Source organism: Chanodichthys erythropterus, chromosome 22 (assembly GCF_024489055.1).
Source record: "Chanodichthys erythropterus isolate Z2021 chromosome 22, ASM2448905v1, whole genome shotgun sequence".
Lineage (NCBI taxonomy): Eukaryota > Metazoa > Chordata > Actinopteri > Cypriniformes > Xenocyprididae > Chanodichthys > Chanodichthys erythropterus.
In genome coordinates this window covers 22,107,081-22,125,184 of record NC_090242.1, presented here as the reverse complement: position 1 = coordinate 22,125,184, position 18,104 = coordinate 22,107,081, and the positions used below count along the sequence as shown (strand labels likewise).

The 18,104-nt window shown below is 39.2% G+C and overlaps 1 protein-coding gene across 1 annotated transcript in view; it reads right to left on the bottom strand.

Annotated features, from left to right (window-relative positions):
• Nucleotides 1-14,599, bottom strand: part of LOC137013147 (sialidase-3-like) — a 31,195-nt gene extending 16,596 nt beyond the window's left edge. The window contains exon 1 of the mRNA XM_067376776.1: nt 14,529-14,599. The gene's annotated coding sequence lies outside the window, so the exon portion shown is untranslated. The remainder of the gene's footprint in view (nt 1-14,528) is intronic.
• Nucleotides 14,600-18,104: the final 3,505 nt, after the last annotated feature.

The following is an 18,104-nucleotide window of genomic DNA, read 5'->3' as shown; positions in this document are numbered from 1 at the left end:
TTTTGGAGCTTGTGGCGACTACAGAGACCGCTTTTTTTGTGTTCAGGGGACAGGCAGCTAGCGGATAGTGAGGAGATGTTTGCTGTATGTGACAAAAAATGTTTTGGCCTAAAAACACGTAAATTCGCTTAGAGCACCTTTAATTATCTCACTGCAACACAGCATCAATGTTATTTTTACTCTGTAGTGTGGACACTCGACACAGTTATGTACTGGCAACACTGTTGCCAGTAGTTTACTGTAAAATTGAGTTTTGCATGTCACCATTGTGCTAAACCGAGTACCACCCCAAAGTACCTAGTTCCTGGGGAAAATTCCTGCAGTGAAAATGTGGCTTTAGTTGAACTTCTGGAGAGCCTACATAGCAATCATGCACCAATCACGCAAACGGACAGCCAATTAAACCACAGCATTGGTCGGGTTTCTGTGTACAGAACTCCTTTCATTTTCACTCTGTCATAGAGAGATGATTAATGTGTTTTTTCCTCCTAAATCCTGCCAGAGTTGTGTGCGTCAATGATTAAAAGTGAGTTTATTCATCTTTTGTATTTCTGTTACTGCTGATTAAGATTATTAGCAGTTGGCTATGTGTAAAATAAACAGAAGCATGGAAAACCTGTAGCAATGCACAAGCGAGTGTTTAATTAAACAAAAGCACTTTAAATCGAAATTTAATATGTTTAATATGAACCTGTTAATGCCATTGTGATATATTAAATATACTTTCAAATGTACACCTAATGTATCTTTAACCTTGTTTATGTATGTTTATTTGGTTCATAAAGCTTACAAACATAAGGATTCACAGTATATATGTATATTGTATTACAGTGCTGTGCAGTGGTGCCTGCAGCTGTATGGCTGTACTGTGCGTTCCATGAGAGGGCGCTTATTAATGCTCCAAGCCAAGCCCCACTCTCTTTCATTGTATGATGCAGATCCAGCTGCCAGCTGCTCAGCCTCCTTGCATGGAACCACTACCCTCCAACAGCAACCTTTATTCCTCAGTCATTCCTCCCAGCCCACAGGTACCTGCTGCTAGCTGCCCGGTCACAATAACTGACATAGCAGATATCGGAAAATTTAAAGCAGATGAGCTTAAATTGGCCACTTATTCCGTTAAACTCAGTGCACTGCAGAGTAGATTCAGACCACCCAGAGACTGGGTCGCTCGTCAAGATCCATTTTTGGGAAATAAAGAAAAATCCCTGATGAGTTTTTCAACAAGACTTTATATCTAACATTGAGGTACAGCATATCACAGGATGGCCTGTTCTGTGTGGCCTGCATACTTTTCTCCTCTGGCGAGATGACTCTCACGACAAAGCCATTCAGTGACTGGAGTAATGTAAAAAAATGGATTAATTACTGTTTGCGGACAGCAAAATGTACCTCTCAAAGGTCAAACAGACGAAAGCAGCAATTTCCATGCTTTTCTTAACTTTCATGCAGATGGTGATGCAACCTTAAAACAGTATTTGCAGCTTGCACATTCAAACACAAATTACTGTGGGCATCAAATACAAAACGAAATAATTGAGTTGTGTGGGAAACAACAATTAAAAATGCAAACGAGCCCAGTGGTTCTCTCTGCTGCCGGATGAAACAGCTGACATCAGCAATTATCATTACTAGTCCACTATGTGGATCATGACTCTGGCAAATTTTCCATTCGAGAGGACTTTTTGTGCTTTGTTTCCATTGCTGATACCACCGGTGAGACGCTAACAAAAACATTGCTGGAAAAGCTAGAACACGCATCCCTTTGGTTCGAAATGCCTTGAATGCTGAACAAGACATTGTGTCTTTCATAACAGCTTCACCAAAACGACTTTCTATCTGGTATCTGGTAATATACATCTTGAAATATCCTGTTTATTTGAGAATGACTTAATAAATGTATATTTTTCCATTTATTTGTTTAGAACCACACACAAACATGCATATGACTATGAATACCAATGTAAACAGTAAAATTGTTTGACATTAAAGACATATGATTACCTAGATGACTACATGGTCAACTATGCTGGGAACCCATCAGGGCAGGCTGTTAGACCGAAAAGAAGGCAATGGTGACTTCAACCCCCCTCTCACCACACATTTGGAACAGCTGGTTCATCAGAGGCCTTTATGCTGCAGATAATGGAAATTTCAAAGCAACGAGAGAGCGAGACTGCTGTGCCAAACAGAAAAATCACGTCTGCCACTAAAGATTGCTTTATAAATAATCTCCCCGAGCAGTTTCATCGCCTTAGTATACCTGACAACATAGAAGAACTCGATGCTGCAACAGAAACTATTGGCTCTCTCTTTTCCAGCACATTAGATGCGGTCGCTCCTTTACGTCTAAAGAAGATTAAGGAAACTAATCCAACGCCGTGGTATGATGAGCACACTCGGGCTCTAAAACGAGCTGTTAGAAAAGCTGAACGTAGTTGGAAGAAAACAAAACTAGAAGTTTTTCGCCTTTCGTGGAAAGAAAAAATGATTGAGTACAGAACAGCCATAAGAAATGCTAGATCTACTTATTTTTCAAATCTCTTAATAGAAAACAAACATAATCCTAGGTATTTATTTGACACAGTGGCTAAATTAACTAGAAACAGAGATTCAACTGCTGACGTTTCCATAGAGCACAGCAGTAATGACTTTATGAACTTCTTTACTTGCAAGATTGATAATATTAGAGAGAAAATTATAAACATGCAACCGTCTACAGTTTCTCTTCAGACAGTGCACTGTAGTGTCCCTGAGGTAAAACTAGAATCATTCGCCGCTATAGGAGAGGAAGAATTATCTAAACTTATCAAATCATCAAAATCAACGACATGTATGTTAGACCCAATGCCGACTAAACTACTGAAAGAAATGCTTCCAGAGGTCGTAGGTCCACTTCTTGATATAATTAATTCATCTTTAACACTAGGACACGTGCCAAAAACCTTTAAGCAGGCTATTATCAAACCTCTTATTAAAAAACCTCAACTAGATCCGAGAGATATAGTAAATTACAGGCCAATCTCGAATCTACCTTTTCTGTCAAAGATACTAGAAAAGGCAGTTTCAACACAACTGTGTTCCTTTTTAGAAAGAAATGGAATCTGTGAGGATTTCCAGTCAGGATTTAGACCATACCATAGTACTGAGACTGCTCTCGTTAGAGTTACAAACGATCTACTCCTATCATCCGATCGTGGCTGTATTTCTCTATTAGTGTTATTAGATCTCAGTGCTGCTTTTGACACTATCGATCATAACATTCTTTTAAAAAGACTTGAAAACTATATTGGCATTAGTGGAATTGCTTTGGCATGGTTCAAATCATACTTATCTGACCGTTATCAGTCTGTGGTAGTTAATGAAGAGATGTCGTATCGATCACAGGTTAAATATGGGGTACCACAAGGCTCAGTATTAGGACCGTTGCTTTTCACTCTGTACATGCTGCCCTTAGGGAGAGATAATTAGGAAGCATGGTGTTAGTTTTCACTGCTACGCTGACGATACTCAGCTCTATATTTCCTCGCGCCCTGACGAAACCTACAAATTCACAAAACTAACAGAATGCATAGCTGACATTAAAAACTGGATGACAAGAAATTTCTTATTATTAAATTCAGAAAAAAACTGATTTCCTAATATTTTGAACAAAATCTTCATCACGAAAAAACCTTGAATACTCTCTAACACTTGACGGGTGCTCCATTAAACCTTCGTCCTCAGTTAGGAACCTGGGTGTGCTCTTTGATACCAATCTTTCATTTGAAAGTCATGTTTCTAGTATCTGTAAAACCGCCTTCTTCCATCTAAAAAATATATCTAAATTACGACATATGCTCTCAATGACAAATGCGGAACAGTTGGTTCATGCATTCATGACCTCAAGACTAGATTATTGTAACGCTCTACTGGGTGGTTGTTCTGCTCGGCTTTTAAACAAACTACAGTTGGTTCAAAATGCGGCAGCTAGAGTTCTTACTAGAACCAGAAAGTATGACCATATTAGCCCAGTTCTGTCAACATTACATTGGCTCCCTATTAAACATCGTATAGATTTTAAAATCTTGCTACTTACTTATAAAGCTCTAAATGGTTTAGCTCCCCAGTACCTAAGTGAGCTCTTAATGCATTATAGTCCTTCACGTTTATTGCGATCTCAGAATTTAGGCCAGTTGATAATACCCAGAATATCAAAATCAACTGAAGGCGGCAGATCATTTTCCTATTTAGCACCTAAACTCTGGAACAATCTTCCTAGCATTGTTCGGGAAGCAGACACACTCTGTCAGTTTAAATCTAGACTAAAAACACATCTCTTTGCTCTTGCATACACATAACACATCATCAATACATTAACATTTTTCAAATCCGTTAAAGGATTGTTACGCTGCAATAATTAGGTCGGCCGGAACCGAGAACATTTCCTATAACACTAGATATACCTGTACATCAGAACAAGAATGGCATCTACGCTAATATCTGTCTCTCTGCTTATCCTGAGGTTTGCCGGGTGCTGGATCCAGGCCGTATCCAGGTCAGATGGAGAACCTGCGTCTGGACCTGACTACAACGTAGCCCAGGATCCCCGTATCCGCTTGCATATATTTATATATAATCGATTTTTAATCTCTATAATAAAAATGTACAATTCAGATTTTGATCTCCATATACATTTACATATATATATCTTCCAAGGGGTTTTTTCCCTCCTAGGACTTTTTTCCCAGTGCTAGCACGCTGGGTTTTTCTCCTAGGGGGTTTTTTCCACCCCTGGAAGTCAGCCGACATTGGCTTAATGTAGCACCATCTTGTATATGTTACATATTACCACGCTTGTTTGTACAGTTTTAACCACTTCCCTTTTTTTCTGTGCTTCTAATATGTAAAGCTGCTTTGAAACAATTACCAATTGTAAAAGCGCTATATAAATAAATTTGACTTGACTTGACTTGACTCTTGGAGAAAGTCCTGATACACAACACTCCTCAAGCTTCTGCCCACTCCTCGCGAGCATCATCCCGGCACCAGACACCAAGGACTCAGATCCTGAAGTCAGTGGAGAAGGGACAGCTGAAATCTGATGCTAGCCATGATGATGTCAGCTCAGACCGTCAAACTTGGCCACAGCCTGCCAAACCCCAACCCTGTTTTGTTGACCGAGAAGGCAACATATTGGCCTAGATCCGGATCTGGGCCAACACTATAACACTATGTTGCGGTCTGTAGAGGAGCTTTCACAAGTACTGAGGAAAACTCAAATCAGAGACACTTCTATCAAGTATCATCAGTTTGCTCTTTACACAGAAAAAGCAGCACAGAAACCAACTCTGTAGTGGCATAAAATCACAAAAATGTGCATTTACACAGAATGTTTAATGCTTCATTGAAGCAGCATAAATGCATTTACACAGGAATTAAAATCGTGGGAAACAATGCTTTGAACATTACTATTTTAAAACAGTTTTAACAAAATTAATTTAAAAATAATCAAATAAACAATGAGATAAAACTCGAAATAAATAATTAATTTCCTCTGCGTGCTATAGCTATCTCACACTTTGATTTTTGTCATAATTCTGTAGTACTGATAGTTATTTTCTATTTCTTAATAAAATTGTTATATTTGGAACAAGCGCTACAAAGAAATTATTAAATTATTATCGGTGATGGTACCTAATGCTGGCATATGCAGAGTAAGTCATGCCTTAATGCCCTGCAAGCCGTTGATATAAGGTATGTATATATATATATATATATATATATATATATATATATATATATATATATATATATACCAATCAGGCATAATATTAAGACCACCTTCCTAATAATGTGTTGGCCCCCCTTTTGCTGCCAAAACAGCCCTGACCAATCAAGGCATGGACTCTAGACCCCTGAAGGTGTGCTGTAGTATCTGGCACCAAGATTTTAGCAGCAGATCCTTTAAGTCCTCTAAGTTATGAGGTGGGGCTTCTATGGATTCTATGGATCTATTGGATTGAGATCTGGGGAATTTGGAGGCCAAGTCAAAACCTCAAACTCATTGTTGTGCTCCTCAAACCATTCCTGAACCATTTTTGCTTTGTAGCAGGGCACATTATCCTACTGAAAGCCACAGCCACCAAGGAATACAGAAAGGGTGTACATGGTCTGCAACAATGCTTAGGTAGGTGGTACGTGTCAAAGTAACACCACATGGAGGGCAGGTTTCCCAGGAGAACATTGGCCAAATCATCAAACTGTCACCGCCAGCTTGCCTTCTTCCTATAGTGCATCTTGGTGCCATGTTTTCCCCAGTTAAGCGACGCACACGCACTTGGTCATCCACGTGATGTAAAAGAAAAAATGATTCATCAGACCAGGCCACATTCTTCCATTGCTTTGTAATCCAGTTCTGATGCTCACGTGCCCACTGTTGGCACTTTTGGTGGTGGACAGTGGTCAGCATGGGCACCCTGACTGGTCTGTGGCTATGCAGTCCCATATGCATCAAAATGCGATGCACTGTGTATTCTGACTATTGTTAATAAATGACTATTAATAATAAATTAGTCAAACTTCATTCGAATGCTGTCACAGGCTCAAGGAGCTAAATGATAACATTTATTGTCACTGGTGTTGTCATGATCACAGTCTGCTCCTGTCAGTTCCCGGACTACACTTCCCACAATCCTCCCTGCCAGTCACATGTTCACTCTACACCAATCACCTGTCGCCACATACAGCCATGCACACACACCTCACTAATCACCACACCCAGCTGCAGCTCATTACCAGGACTATAAAGGACTTCCACACATACCACCTCACCGCAAAGTATTGCTAACTCCTGTTACAATTCCAAGCGTTTATATCCGGTCTGTTTATTGTTATTGTTCCTGCCTGTTACCCGCTGTTGATCCTGTCCTGACCTGTGTTTTGTATACCGTTCTGTGAGTGATATCTGCCAGCCTTTTGATCTACCGCCTGTACCCTGACTACGACCCTGCCTGTCCTTTGCTGCTCCTGTTTGTTCATGATTGACTCTGCCTGTACGACCATTCTCACTGTAAATAAAACGCTGCACTTGGATCTCCTGCCTGAGCCTCCCATTCACAACAGAATACTTCGCCATCTATGATCCAGCAGCTTCCACAAGCGTTTCCAGCCTCAACATGGACCCAGCTATACATCTCATCCGCCTTCGTCAAGGTAATAGTACCCTGGAGGACCACATTCAGAAGTTTCTGGATATTGCCTATTATGCAGATTGGCCTGACTGTGCACTTATAGACTTTTTCTGCGATGGCATTAATCAACCCCTCCAGGATAAACTTAGACAAGAGGGACCGCGTTCATCACTTACTTGCTTTCTGGATTATGCATTATTGACTGTTTGTTCTCTGTTTACTGTGGGGGTCACGGAGGAATGCGACACCATGGTAGATCACGTAATGGCCGCCTCGCCAGATGACACTCACAAAATGGCGGTCACCACAATAACAACACCAAGTCACGTCTCCGCTGATCGCCCAGAGCAACGTCACGTCTCCGCTGATCGCCCAGAGTCACGTCACGCGTTCGCTGTTCACCCAGAGCAACGTCACGCCTTCGCTGATCGTCCAGAGCAACGTCACGCCTTCGCTGATCGTCCAGAGCAACGTCACGCCTTCGCTGATCGTCCAGAGCAACGTCACGCCTTCGCTGATCGTCCAGAGCAACGTCACGCCTTCGCTGATCGTCCAGAGCAACGTCACGCCTTCGCTGATCGTCCAGAGCAACGTCACGCCTTCGCTGATCGTCCAGAGCAACGTCACGCCTTCGCTGATCGTCCAGAGCATCGTCACGCCTTCGCTGATCGTCCAGAGCAACGTCACGCCTTCGCTGATCGCCAGAGTCACGTCACGTCTCTAGATCAGTCCGGGAGCGGAGAGGGTTGCGTTCCAGTGTGACTGATCCACCGCTGATTTCAGCACGAGCGGCTGGCATTCCTAAGTCTCCGCTGGCCGCTTCGCTCTCAAGCCCGGTGGCCGCTTCGCTCCGCACTCAAGCCTGCCGGACGGTTCGCACTCAAGCCTGCCGGACGCTTCGCACGCAAGGTCGCCGGCTGCAACGCTCTCAAGGTCGCCGGCTGCAACGCTCTCAAGGTCGCCGGCTGCAACGCTCTCAAGGTCGCCGGCTGCAACGCTCTCAAGGTCGCCGGCTGCAACGCTCTCAAGGTCGCCGGCTGCAACGCTCTCAAGGTCGCCGGCTGCAACGCTCTCAAGGTCGCCGGCTGCAACGCTCTCAAGGTCGCCGGTTGCCATGGACTCAAGCAGAGATCCATGTGCAAGCTTTTATTCAAAGTGAGCATAGTCGTACAGGCTGGGTCGATCAGGGGCAAACAGGAACAGCAAGGAACAGGCAGAGTCGTAGTCAGAGTACAGGCAGAAGATCGAGGACAGGCAGATATCATTCACAGGACGGTAGACAAGGCAAGGGTCAGGACAGGCAGCAACGGGTCAATAACAGGGAACAGACAGTAACGGCAACAGACAGGCAGACAGGATATAAACGCTCAGAAATGACACCAGAGTAATCAAGACTTCGCGATCGGATGGTGTGAATGAGAGTCCTTTTATAGTCCAGGTAACAAGCTGCAGCTGGGTGTGGTGATTAGTGAGGTGTGTGTGCATGGCTGTATGTGGCGACAGGTGATTGGTGTAGAGTGAACATGTGACTGGCAGGGAGGATTGTGGGAAGTGTAGTCCGGGAACTGACAGGAGCAGACTGTGATCATGACAGGTGTAATCAACAGAAATATAGTCATAAAGTCAAATTTTTATCTGCATGATGGGGCATTTACAGTATTTACAAAATATATACTTAAGTGACATAATATAAAGAAAGATAAAGAGATATGAGAAATGAAGGGGAAAGACTTGGCCAAGACTTATTATAACATTCCCATTGTCACATTGTCATGGCCAAACTATTTAAACTGAGCATGTCCCCTCCTGGTCACTGTACTTTTTATGTCTGTAGGGGTGTTGGGCAGGGGTGTTCATGTCAATTGTATTAATTTGCTATAGAACCTTTGCATTGTTTGAGAGAAAATATTTGTGGTTTGTTTTACCAACTTGTCAACTTATGCTGATGATATGTTTGAATTAATTGGCAGTTTTACTATACATTATACTTTATGGTAACGCTTTAGATTACAGACTGGAAAGTACTGCATAATTACAACGAATTTACAGCGTAACTATCGATAATTATAGTGTACCTATATAGTAAGTACATGTAAGTATAGGGGAACAATATGTAAAGTATTGGGAATAAAGGGTAACAACCAGGAAACTATCAAATCATTTATACTGTAAGTATTTTAAAACTAAGGGGTACTTACAATGTTATGATAGACAACAATCTTACATTTGGGAGTAATTTAACGAGAAAGTGCACTGATTAAGTTGTTTCAAGTCGAAATAACTATTGCAATCTTTTTTAATACATGGGGAAATATAGCTACTTTTGTTTCATGTAGTTACAGGGTAAGTATGACATTACGGGCCATAAATTAAAGTGGAGCTTGTTACCCTCTTATTTCAAATTCTAAAGTCCTGACCGAAAGTAACAAGTTTTGTCCGTTTTTTTTGTTGTTGTTGTTTCTCGCTTGGCTTCCTCTTGCTCTTGTTTCTCAACTGATGAATCTTAAGGAATCCCTTTGCTATTCTGTATTATAAGAAAATACAGTACACCCTGGAATTTTCTCATGGTTTAGGCTATTCATCTTTTCGCTTCCAACCAACTGTCAGCGCCAGCGCCTGCATGACAGTCGACTTTGCGTTTGACGAAGAACATTGAAATGAGTAACGTGAAGCTTTCATGATGTTCTCGTGGGAGATTCATGTGAAACTCGCGCGAGAACTGCCGTCTCTGTTATTCTGTCTTGTTTGTTTCTCATTTTCATTATCTGTTATTCTGTGTATTTTGTTGTGAGCATTAATAATAATAATAATAATAAAAAAACTGAGGGTATCCAACATCTGCGTGAGTTTCTCGACGCGCTTAAGTCATGCTTCAAGTTACGTCAAGCATGAATTCTCAATCCTCGCATGCACACGCAGAAGACAGTTGATCGAAGGTTTAAAAAATATTAAAATATTTGGTATTTTTCTTACAAATACATATCGTTTTACTTCGGAAGACATTGATTCATCCACTGGGGTCATATGGATTACTGTAGTTATTACTGTTTGTGCTGTTTGATGCTTCGACTTTTAGGAACACGTGAGCTTGCATTATAAAGGGTTCCCATATGATTTATTTTTTTCCTAAAAACCTTTTTATGTTCATCTTAAAGGTGCCCTAGAATCAAAATTTTATTTACCTCGGCATTGTTAAATAACAAGAGTTCAGTACATGGAAAAGACATACAGTGAGTCTCAAACTCCATTGTTTCCTCCTTCTTATATAAATCTCATTTGTTTAAAAGACCTCCGAAGAACAGGCGAATCTCAACATAACACTGACTGTGATGCAACAGTCGGGGTGTACGCCCCCAATATTTGCATATGCCAGCCCATGATCCCAACATTATGAAAGGCATTACACAAGGGCAGCCAGTATTAACGTCTGGATGTGCACAGCTGAATCATCAGACTAGGTAAGCAAGCAAGGACAATAGCAAAAAATGGCAGATGGATGATATTTTTAGTGATATTTGTAAATTGTCTTTGTAAATGTTTCGTTAGCATGTTGCTATGTACTGTTAAATGTGGTTAAAGTTACCATCGTTTCTTACTGTATTCACAGAGACAAGAGCCGTCGCTATTTTCATTTTTAAACACTTGCAGTCTGTATAATGCATAAACACAACTTCATTCTTTATAAATCTCTCCAACAGTGTAGCATTAGCCGTTAGCCACAGAGCACAGCCTCAAACTCATTCAGAATCAATGTAAACATCAAAATAAACACTGTACTTACTCGATTAGACATGCTGCATGACGAACACTTTGTAAAGATCCATTTTGAGGATTATATTAGCTGTCTGAACTTTTTTTTAATGTTGTTTAAGGCAAGCGCAAGCTCTTGGGGCGTGGAGCACGAGATTTAAAGGGCCACAAACCCTGAATCGACTCATTTCTAATTATGCCCCAAAATAGGCAGTTAAAAAAATGAATACAAAAAAAATCTATGGGGTATTTTGAGCTGAAACTTCACAGACACATTCAGGGGACACCTTAGACTTATATTACATTTTTTTTTTTTAATTCTACGGCACCTTTAAGAAGGAAAGTCGTATACATCTCAGTTGGCATGCGGGTAAAAGATGAGTAAATGTGATACACCCATGTGTATTCACAAGGTAATGTGTCTTTGGTATTAATATTTATTTATTTTTACATTTATTTAATTATTTATGTATTTATTTCTTTGTTTATTGACAAAGAGTTTATTGTACACTGAGTCATTAATTATGACTACTTAAGACTGAAGTTTTAAAAGAATACAACTGTTGCCACTAGAGGGAGTCCGTTGTAGGTCGCTATGGTGATGCGCGTGTGTTTACTTCAGACGCTACAAGCTGCTGCTGCGTCCCAATTCGCATACTATGCGTCCTAAGTAGTATTCGAAAAAAGAAATAGTATGTCCCAAATCGTAGTATGTTGAAATGAGTATTCCAAAGATACCCGGATGGTGTACTTTTTCCGGTTAGAATTCGAAGTGCAGATCCGTGCACACTTCTAACGGCTAATATTGCCCATAACACATTGCGCTGTGGACGAGGATTCGATTAGAACTACAAATACGAATAAAAAGTGTTTAAAAACTACAAACATGACGGACATGCGAGGTAAGGGGCTTGAATGATTAATAAGCAGTTTCTAACCTGACAAAAATATATTTATTAAATGTTATCCATATTATATTTCATCTGCAACAGCATTGTGAACTTTTATAACGATGTGTTTGGTCATTAACTTTTAAATGCATCATTATGCAAAGATGAGGAGAGTTCTCTGCATGAAAGACCCATGACTGGCAGATCAGCGTGCGACTACATTTCTCTCCGAAACGGAAGAAAATAAATTTAATTCAATGTGGAGGATTTTAACTGTGACAAAATGATTGACAGGGTAGTTTAAACAGTTACAGGTTGAGTAACTAAGCAACAGAACGTCCGTTAAAGACGCAGTTATGACGAGGTAGTATGTCCCAAAACTTGCATACTCTTCTACTACACACTCAAAAGTATGTACTTTTTCTTTACAAAAACAGTACATACTTTTAGGACGTAGTATAAGTAGGCGAATTGGGAAGCAGCTAGTACTCATCTTTTCTTGTGTATACTTCTCCTGATAATTCAGGTAACGTTATATATTCATAAAAGAAATGAAAGTATGTGCCATTGTCAATATAAAACATGTCAGTTCACATTTTCTATGTGTTTAAAACGAATAACTTGTTTGTGTTAAATGTGAGAGTAAGAGTAAAACGGTTGATTGTTGTGATCGTAGTCAATTCAGTAGTGTCTATGTGTTATGAGCGTGACGGTGATCATTTTGTACAGTAAAACGGTTTCATTTTAAAAGATACGAATATAACAGTACAAGACTACAGATGTGTTAATAGTGTATTTTGTGATATTGATAAGTATAAAGTGATGATGATATGATATCAATAAATAGACGCTACAAGCTGCGTTTGAGGAAAGACACTCATCTTTTCTTGTGTTTACTTCTCCTGATAATTCAGGGGGTTTTTGTAATCTGTTTACGTGTTCCACGCCCGGGACTTGTAACATAAACAAGCAAATTTCCGGGTGTACTGTGTTTTCTTTTAATACAGAATAGCAAATGGGATTCCCTCTTAAGATTCATCAGTGGAAAGAAAGAAAAAGAGGAACAAGAGGAGGAGATAGCCAAGCAAGAGAAAAAAATGAGACGTGTTGTAACTTCAAAACTGTTTTGAAATAAGTTGTTTTTCAAATAAAGGTTTCCAAGTACATGAAATAAGAGTGTAACATGCTCCACTTTAATTTACAGCACGTAATGCCATACTTACCCTGTAACTACATGAAATAAGAGGGTAACAAGCAGACCTTAAATTTACGGCCCGCAATGTCATACTTACCCTGTAACTACATGAAACAAAAGTAGCTATATTTCCCCATGTATTAAAAAAGATTGCAATAGTTCTTTCTACTTGCCTTGAAACAACTTAATCAGTGCACAGTTCTCGCTAAATTGCTCCCAAACATACGATTGTTGTCTATCATAACATTGTAAGTACCCCTTAGTTCTAAAATACTTACAGTATAAATAATTTGATAGTTTCCTGGTTGTTACCCTTTATCCCCAATACTTTACATATTGTTCCCCTATACTTACACATACTTACTGTATAGGTACACTATAATTATCGATAGTTATGCTGTAAATTCGTTGTAATTAAGCAGTACTTTAAATGACATATGGTCATGGTTATGTTCAGTTTCATTGTTTTTTAGTTTGGTTTTTCCTGTTTCCTGACTTTCCTGACTGGTTTTATTCCTTGTTAATTCCCTAGGTTTCTGATTAATCCTAGGGCAATGATTAAATGTCTGATTAATCATTTAGCTCTCTTTTTGCTTCTCTGTATGCTATATATACTCCCTGTTGTGTTCAGTTCATTGTCATCAGTGTTATACGTGGTTGTTATTGTTTTACACTGTGGTCTCCTGAGATTTCTGTTTGGATTTAATGAAGACTTGTTTTGTTACTCCTTTCATTTTGAGCTTCACTGCAACAGCCAGGGTGTGATTTGTGAAAAAAAAAAAAAAAACAGAATGGAAAAGTTTATAAAAAGTCCCCCCATATGTGCATTTTAAGATGTTTGAAAGCTAAAAATAATCAAAGAAATTCAGCAGAGATACATAGACCAGAAGGAGGGAAATCCCAAATCGAACCCTGGCAACAACCACCATGACGGACATCCTGTGTTTTTTCCTCAGCATTCTTTCTAAGCACATTTGCTGAGAATACACACTACAACACACACACACACACACACACACACACACACACACACACACACACACACACACACACACACACACACACACACACAGGCTATCTGTATAATAATAATAATAATAGCCTATTATTATTATTATTAGCCTATTACTTTTTTTCTTCTCATATATATTGACAAACCTCTTTGTACTCGTATAGGCTATTTTATGTTTGTCCTTGTTTTTTTCTTTATGTCTCATGTTGTATATGTAGTAGCTATAGCTTTTGGGTAACATGAACACAAAACCCCATAGCATACAATTCCGTTGTGACAACATGCCCCTTTTATTATTATTTATTTATTTTTGTCAGGAATATTCAGCCACCTATATCGACTATAAAAGCTAAACAATTTTGAACCTTGTTAAATAATTTTTGCTTTTAACTGGACAACATGACATACATAGCCATAGGCCAAAATAAGATAGATAGAATAAATAAATACATATAAGTCGATGTCTTCTATCAATAATTCTCCAGTAAACTACAAGAAGTAACACTCACAGAAATGATCTTTCCTGCAGCAGCAACAGTTGAGTCTCTCAGAATGGTCGTCACCACAGAAATTGCAGGAGCCCCTCGCAGTCTAACCCACCCATGCTGCGCTTTCCTTATTTATAGCAACAAATGAAATTTGGTCATCTCAGCATTTTAAACCAGCACATTTTTCACCCATACTTGCATTGCCAAATTTTCCCAATTGTTATACATAAGAGTAAAAATCTGCTAATTAAATGTAACAAATCAAAATGACTGCATCATCATCTTTTATTGGAAAATTAAACAATATTTGATCAAACTAACTGACAAACTTTTTTAAATAACTTAGATGATAGTGATCAACCTGTCAAGTTCCTGAAACTATTGGCATTTCTCCAGACTTGCGTCCTTGGTAGCTCGGACTTGCCAAGTTCGACTATTAGCACAAATATGGTTCAGGCAAGGTCATTTATCATCTTCACAGCATGTAGCCTATATCAAAACGAAATACTGTATAAAACACAACCCTATTAATAATATTAAAGTACATGGTTTTTGAATATTTCATGCAGTGTAGCTGTCTGTGAATGTAAACAATATTCAAAGTGAAGCCTAAAGTGTACGACAAATTAATTTATTATCAGTGCTTGAAACTTCTCTATTTTAATCAGCAGTGCACCCTCACTTTTTCTTTGGTAACGGCACTTCTCATACTCTGAGCGACCACACCGAAACTTAAAATCAGTCTATTAATTAATTGTAGGCCTATATCGCACGTTTGGAGCTTTTATAAGCTCTATGAACTGAACGGATCAATGGTCTGAACGGATCAATATGATTGTGAATGCCCAGTTGTTTAATTTTGCATGAGTGGCGCACATTTACTACTAGAATGTATCACGTTCTATTGTATTTATTGTGGCATATTTTGACTAGTTGTAGAATTTTTAATACATACTCTGTTAAGGGAATAGATTTTTCACTAAAGATTTATATCACAACTGTAGCATGTTGTAGCGATCTGTGTTGCTATTTTTCATAACAAATGCTATAGATAAAAGATGTTAATGAGGAGCCATCAATAGTCATACCTGTAATTATATCCATAACAAATGCTATAGTTAAACAATTACAAGAACTATGTTACTTTTAAGGCTGAGTACAAGTTAGAAAGAGCTTTAAAATATGCCTTGAATTATTGACCAAACAACTGGTTATGTTATCAACCAATATGCATGTTTGGACCATTTTGCAAAAACAAACAAATAAATTAAAGCTGCAAGCAGTGATGAAATGTGATGACACCTTCACCTGGCGGACTTTGAAAAACAGTGAACAGTGGGCGACATGCGTTTGAGTGGGTAAATATTGGAGAAATATGGCAAAGCCCTTGCAATCAAGGGAGACAACTAATCCCCCATAACCCCGCCCACCAATAAAGCCCCGCCCCTTTCGTGAGAACAGATTTTCTGTCGAAGTCTGTTGCGCCCTTATGTTCCACTTACTAGAGTTCCTGCTACGCAAACAGTGTAAAGAGCATGTTGTTGCATAAAGGACTTTGCCGACTAAACTGTATTTTTGAATTATGAATTCAAACAGGCCTAAAAGTAAAATGTAATTCTACTTCTAACACATATATTTTTCATGTTGTGTGTGTCTTGTTGTGTGTTTAATAATTTACATACATAATGAAAAAAATAATTCTATGCCATATGCAAAAATAATGCTATACAGCTATACAGTATATATATATATAGTCAGACGACATCTTGCCTCCTATGAACGTTAAGATCTTGGGATTAAGACCTTTAGTGTTCCACTATCCTGCTGCACAGCAGTAATTAGATAAGACTCCAGACAATGCCTTCACTATGCTTTAATCACGGCCGGGATGATCTCAGACCAGTTTCAGAGAAAATACCACCAGCAAAAAGAATACAACAGTTTTTATAGAATAGGAGCATGGCAAAGGTGACATGATTCATTGCCTCATTTTTCTACAATGTGGGTCTTATGTATAATTCAGCAACCCTTCTGTTATAGGTAAAAGCAAATCTGGATTTCTTGATTACTTCATGTGTTTCTGAAATTAGACAACTGTTAGACAACTGTCTAGTTTAATTTCCCCGTTTGGGGGGGTTGGGGAGGCATGCTCCCCCTAGAAAATTTAGATTTCCCTGGTGTACATATGTGCATTTTAAGACATTTGAAGGCTAAACATAATCAAAGTAATTCAGCAGAGGCAGGGATACATAGACCAGAAGGGGGGAAATCTTAGGCCCCGTTTACACTAGTGCGTTTTCGTTTTAAAATGCATAAGTTTTGCTATGGTTACGGCTATCATTTACACTACACTGGTGAAAACAGACTTTCGAAAATGTTGCAGACCCCGTTTTAATTTGAAAATGTGTTTCAATATAAAAGGACCAAAACGGAGACTTTTGAAAATGATGCCTTGCCTGCCCACGTTCGCTCTGCGTATCCTTGACGACCGTGTAAACAATAACATGGAAACTGAACTGCAATTTATGCTGGCTTTGTTGTAATTTTTAGCAGCCATTGTGCATTTAAACTGCATTTTTTTAAATACTGTAACATCCGCAAGAGGCAACTGTTTACACTTGTACACGCATGCCCAGTTTCCATGAACGGTCATGTGACATGCATTTTCGGCCGTGTAGTATAGATGGAGATCATTTCTGAAGCGCTGTGGAAACGCCAGTGTAGCTGCTTTGAAACGAAAACGCACTAGTGTAAATGGGGCCTGACTTTGGCCAAGGTGTTGGGGACATTTAGGTTTCTATAGCAAATAAGTGTTATTCCTGCGAGAAAAAGAAATGTTACACCGTGTCTACACCAGACACAACTTTTTTCACGTCGCATTGTATAAATTAACAATGACCAATACATTTGTTACAGTATTTATTAATCTTAGTTAATAAAAATACAGTTGTTCATTGTTCACGTTAGTTCATAGCACATCACTCTAAAAACTGCTGGGTTAAATATGGACAAAACCAGGGATTGGGTTGTTTTCACCCAGCCATTTTTTTTCAACCAATTTTGGATTTCTTTTTTTAGCCAGCAATATAGTAATATAGTAAAAGGCGTGTTTTTGCTCACCCTCAAATAGGGGCAAATTTGTGGGGTACTTTAAGCTGAAACTTGACCAGACCAGAGACTTATATTACATCATGTGAAAGAGGGCATAGGTGCCTTTTAACCCAACCTGCTGGGTTTGTCCATATTTTACCCAGCTTGGGTTTTTTTAACCCAGCATTTTTTAGAGTGCAGCCGCTTGTACCTTATTGCTTAAAACATCCACTAAGACAAAGGTGTATACTAAAATGTACAAAACATTTGGCCTAGGAACACTCTTCATTCTGTTTCATAAAACACAGCTGGTGTCATCTTGGTGTCAGATTGAAAATGACCTCAGAGGATTTCAGTGTTTATATGATCTAATATTGTTTCAGTGTTTGTCCAGTCAGACTGTTTTGACATTGTGGACTGTGTTTGTTGTTGTGTTGGCAATGGACTTTTTTGTCAAGTACGCAAAGCAGAAGAGAACCATTATGTGTGATACTTATTATCATTTAT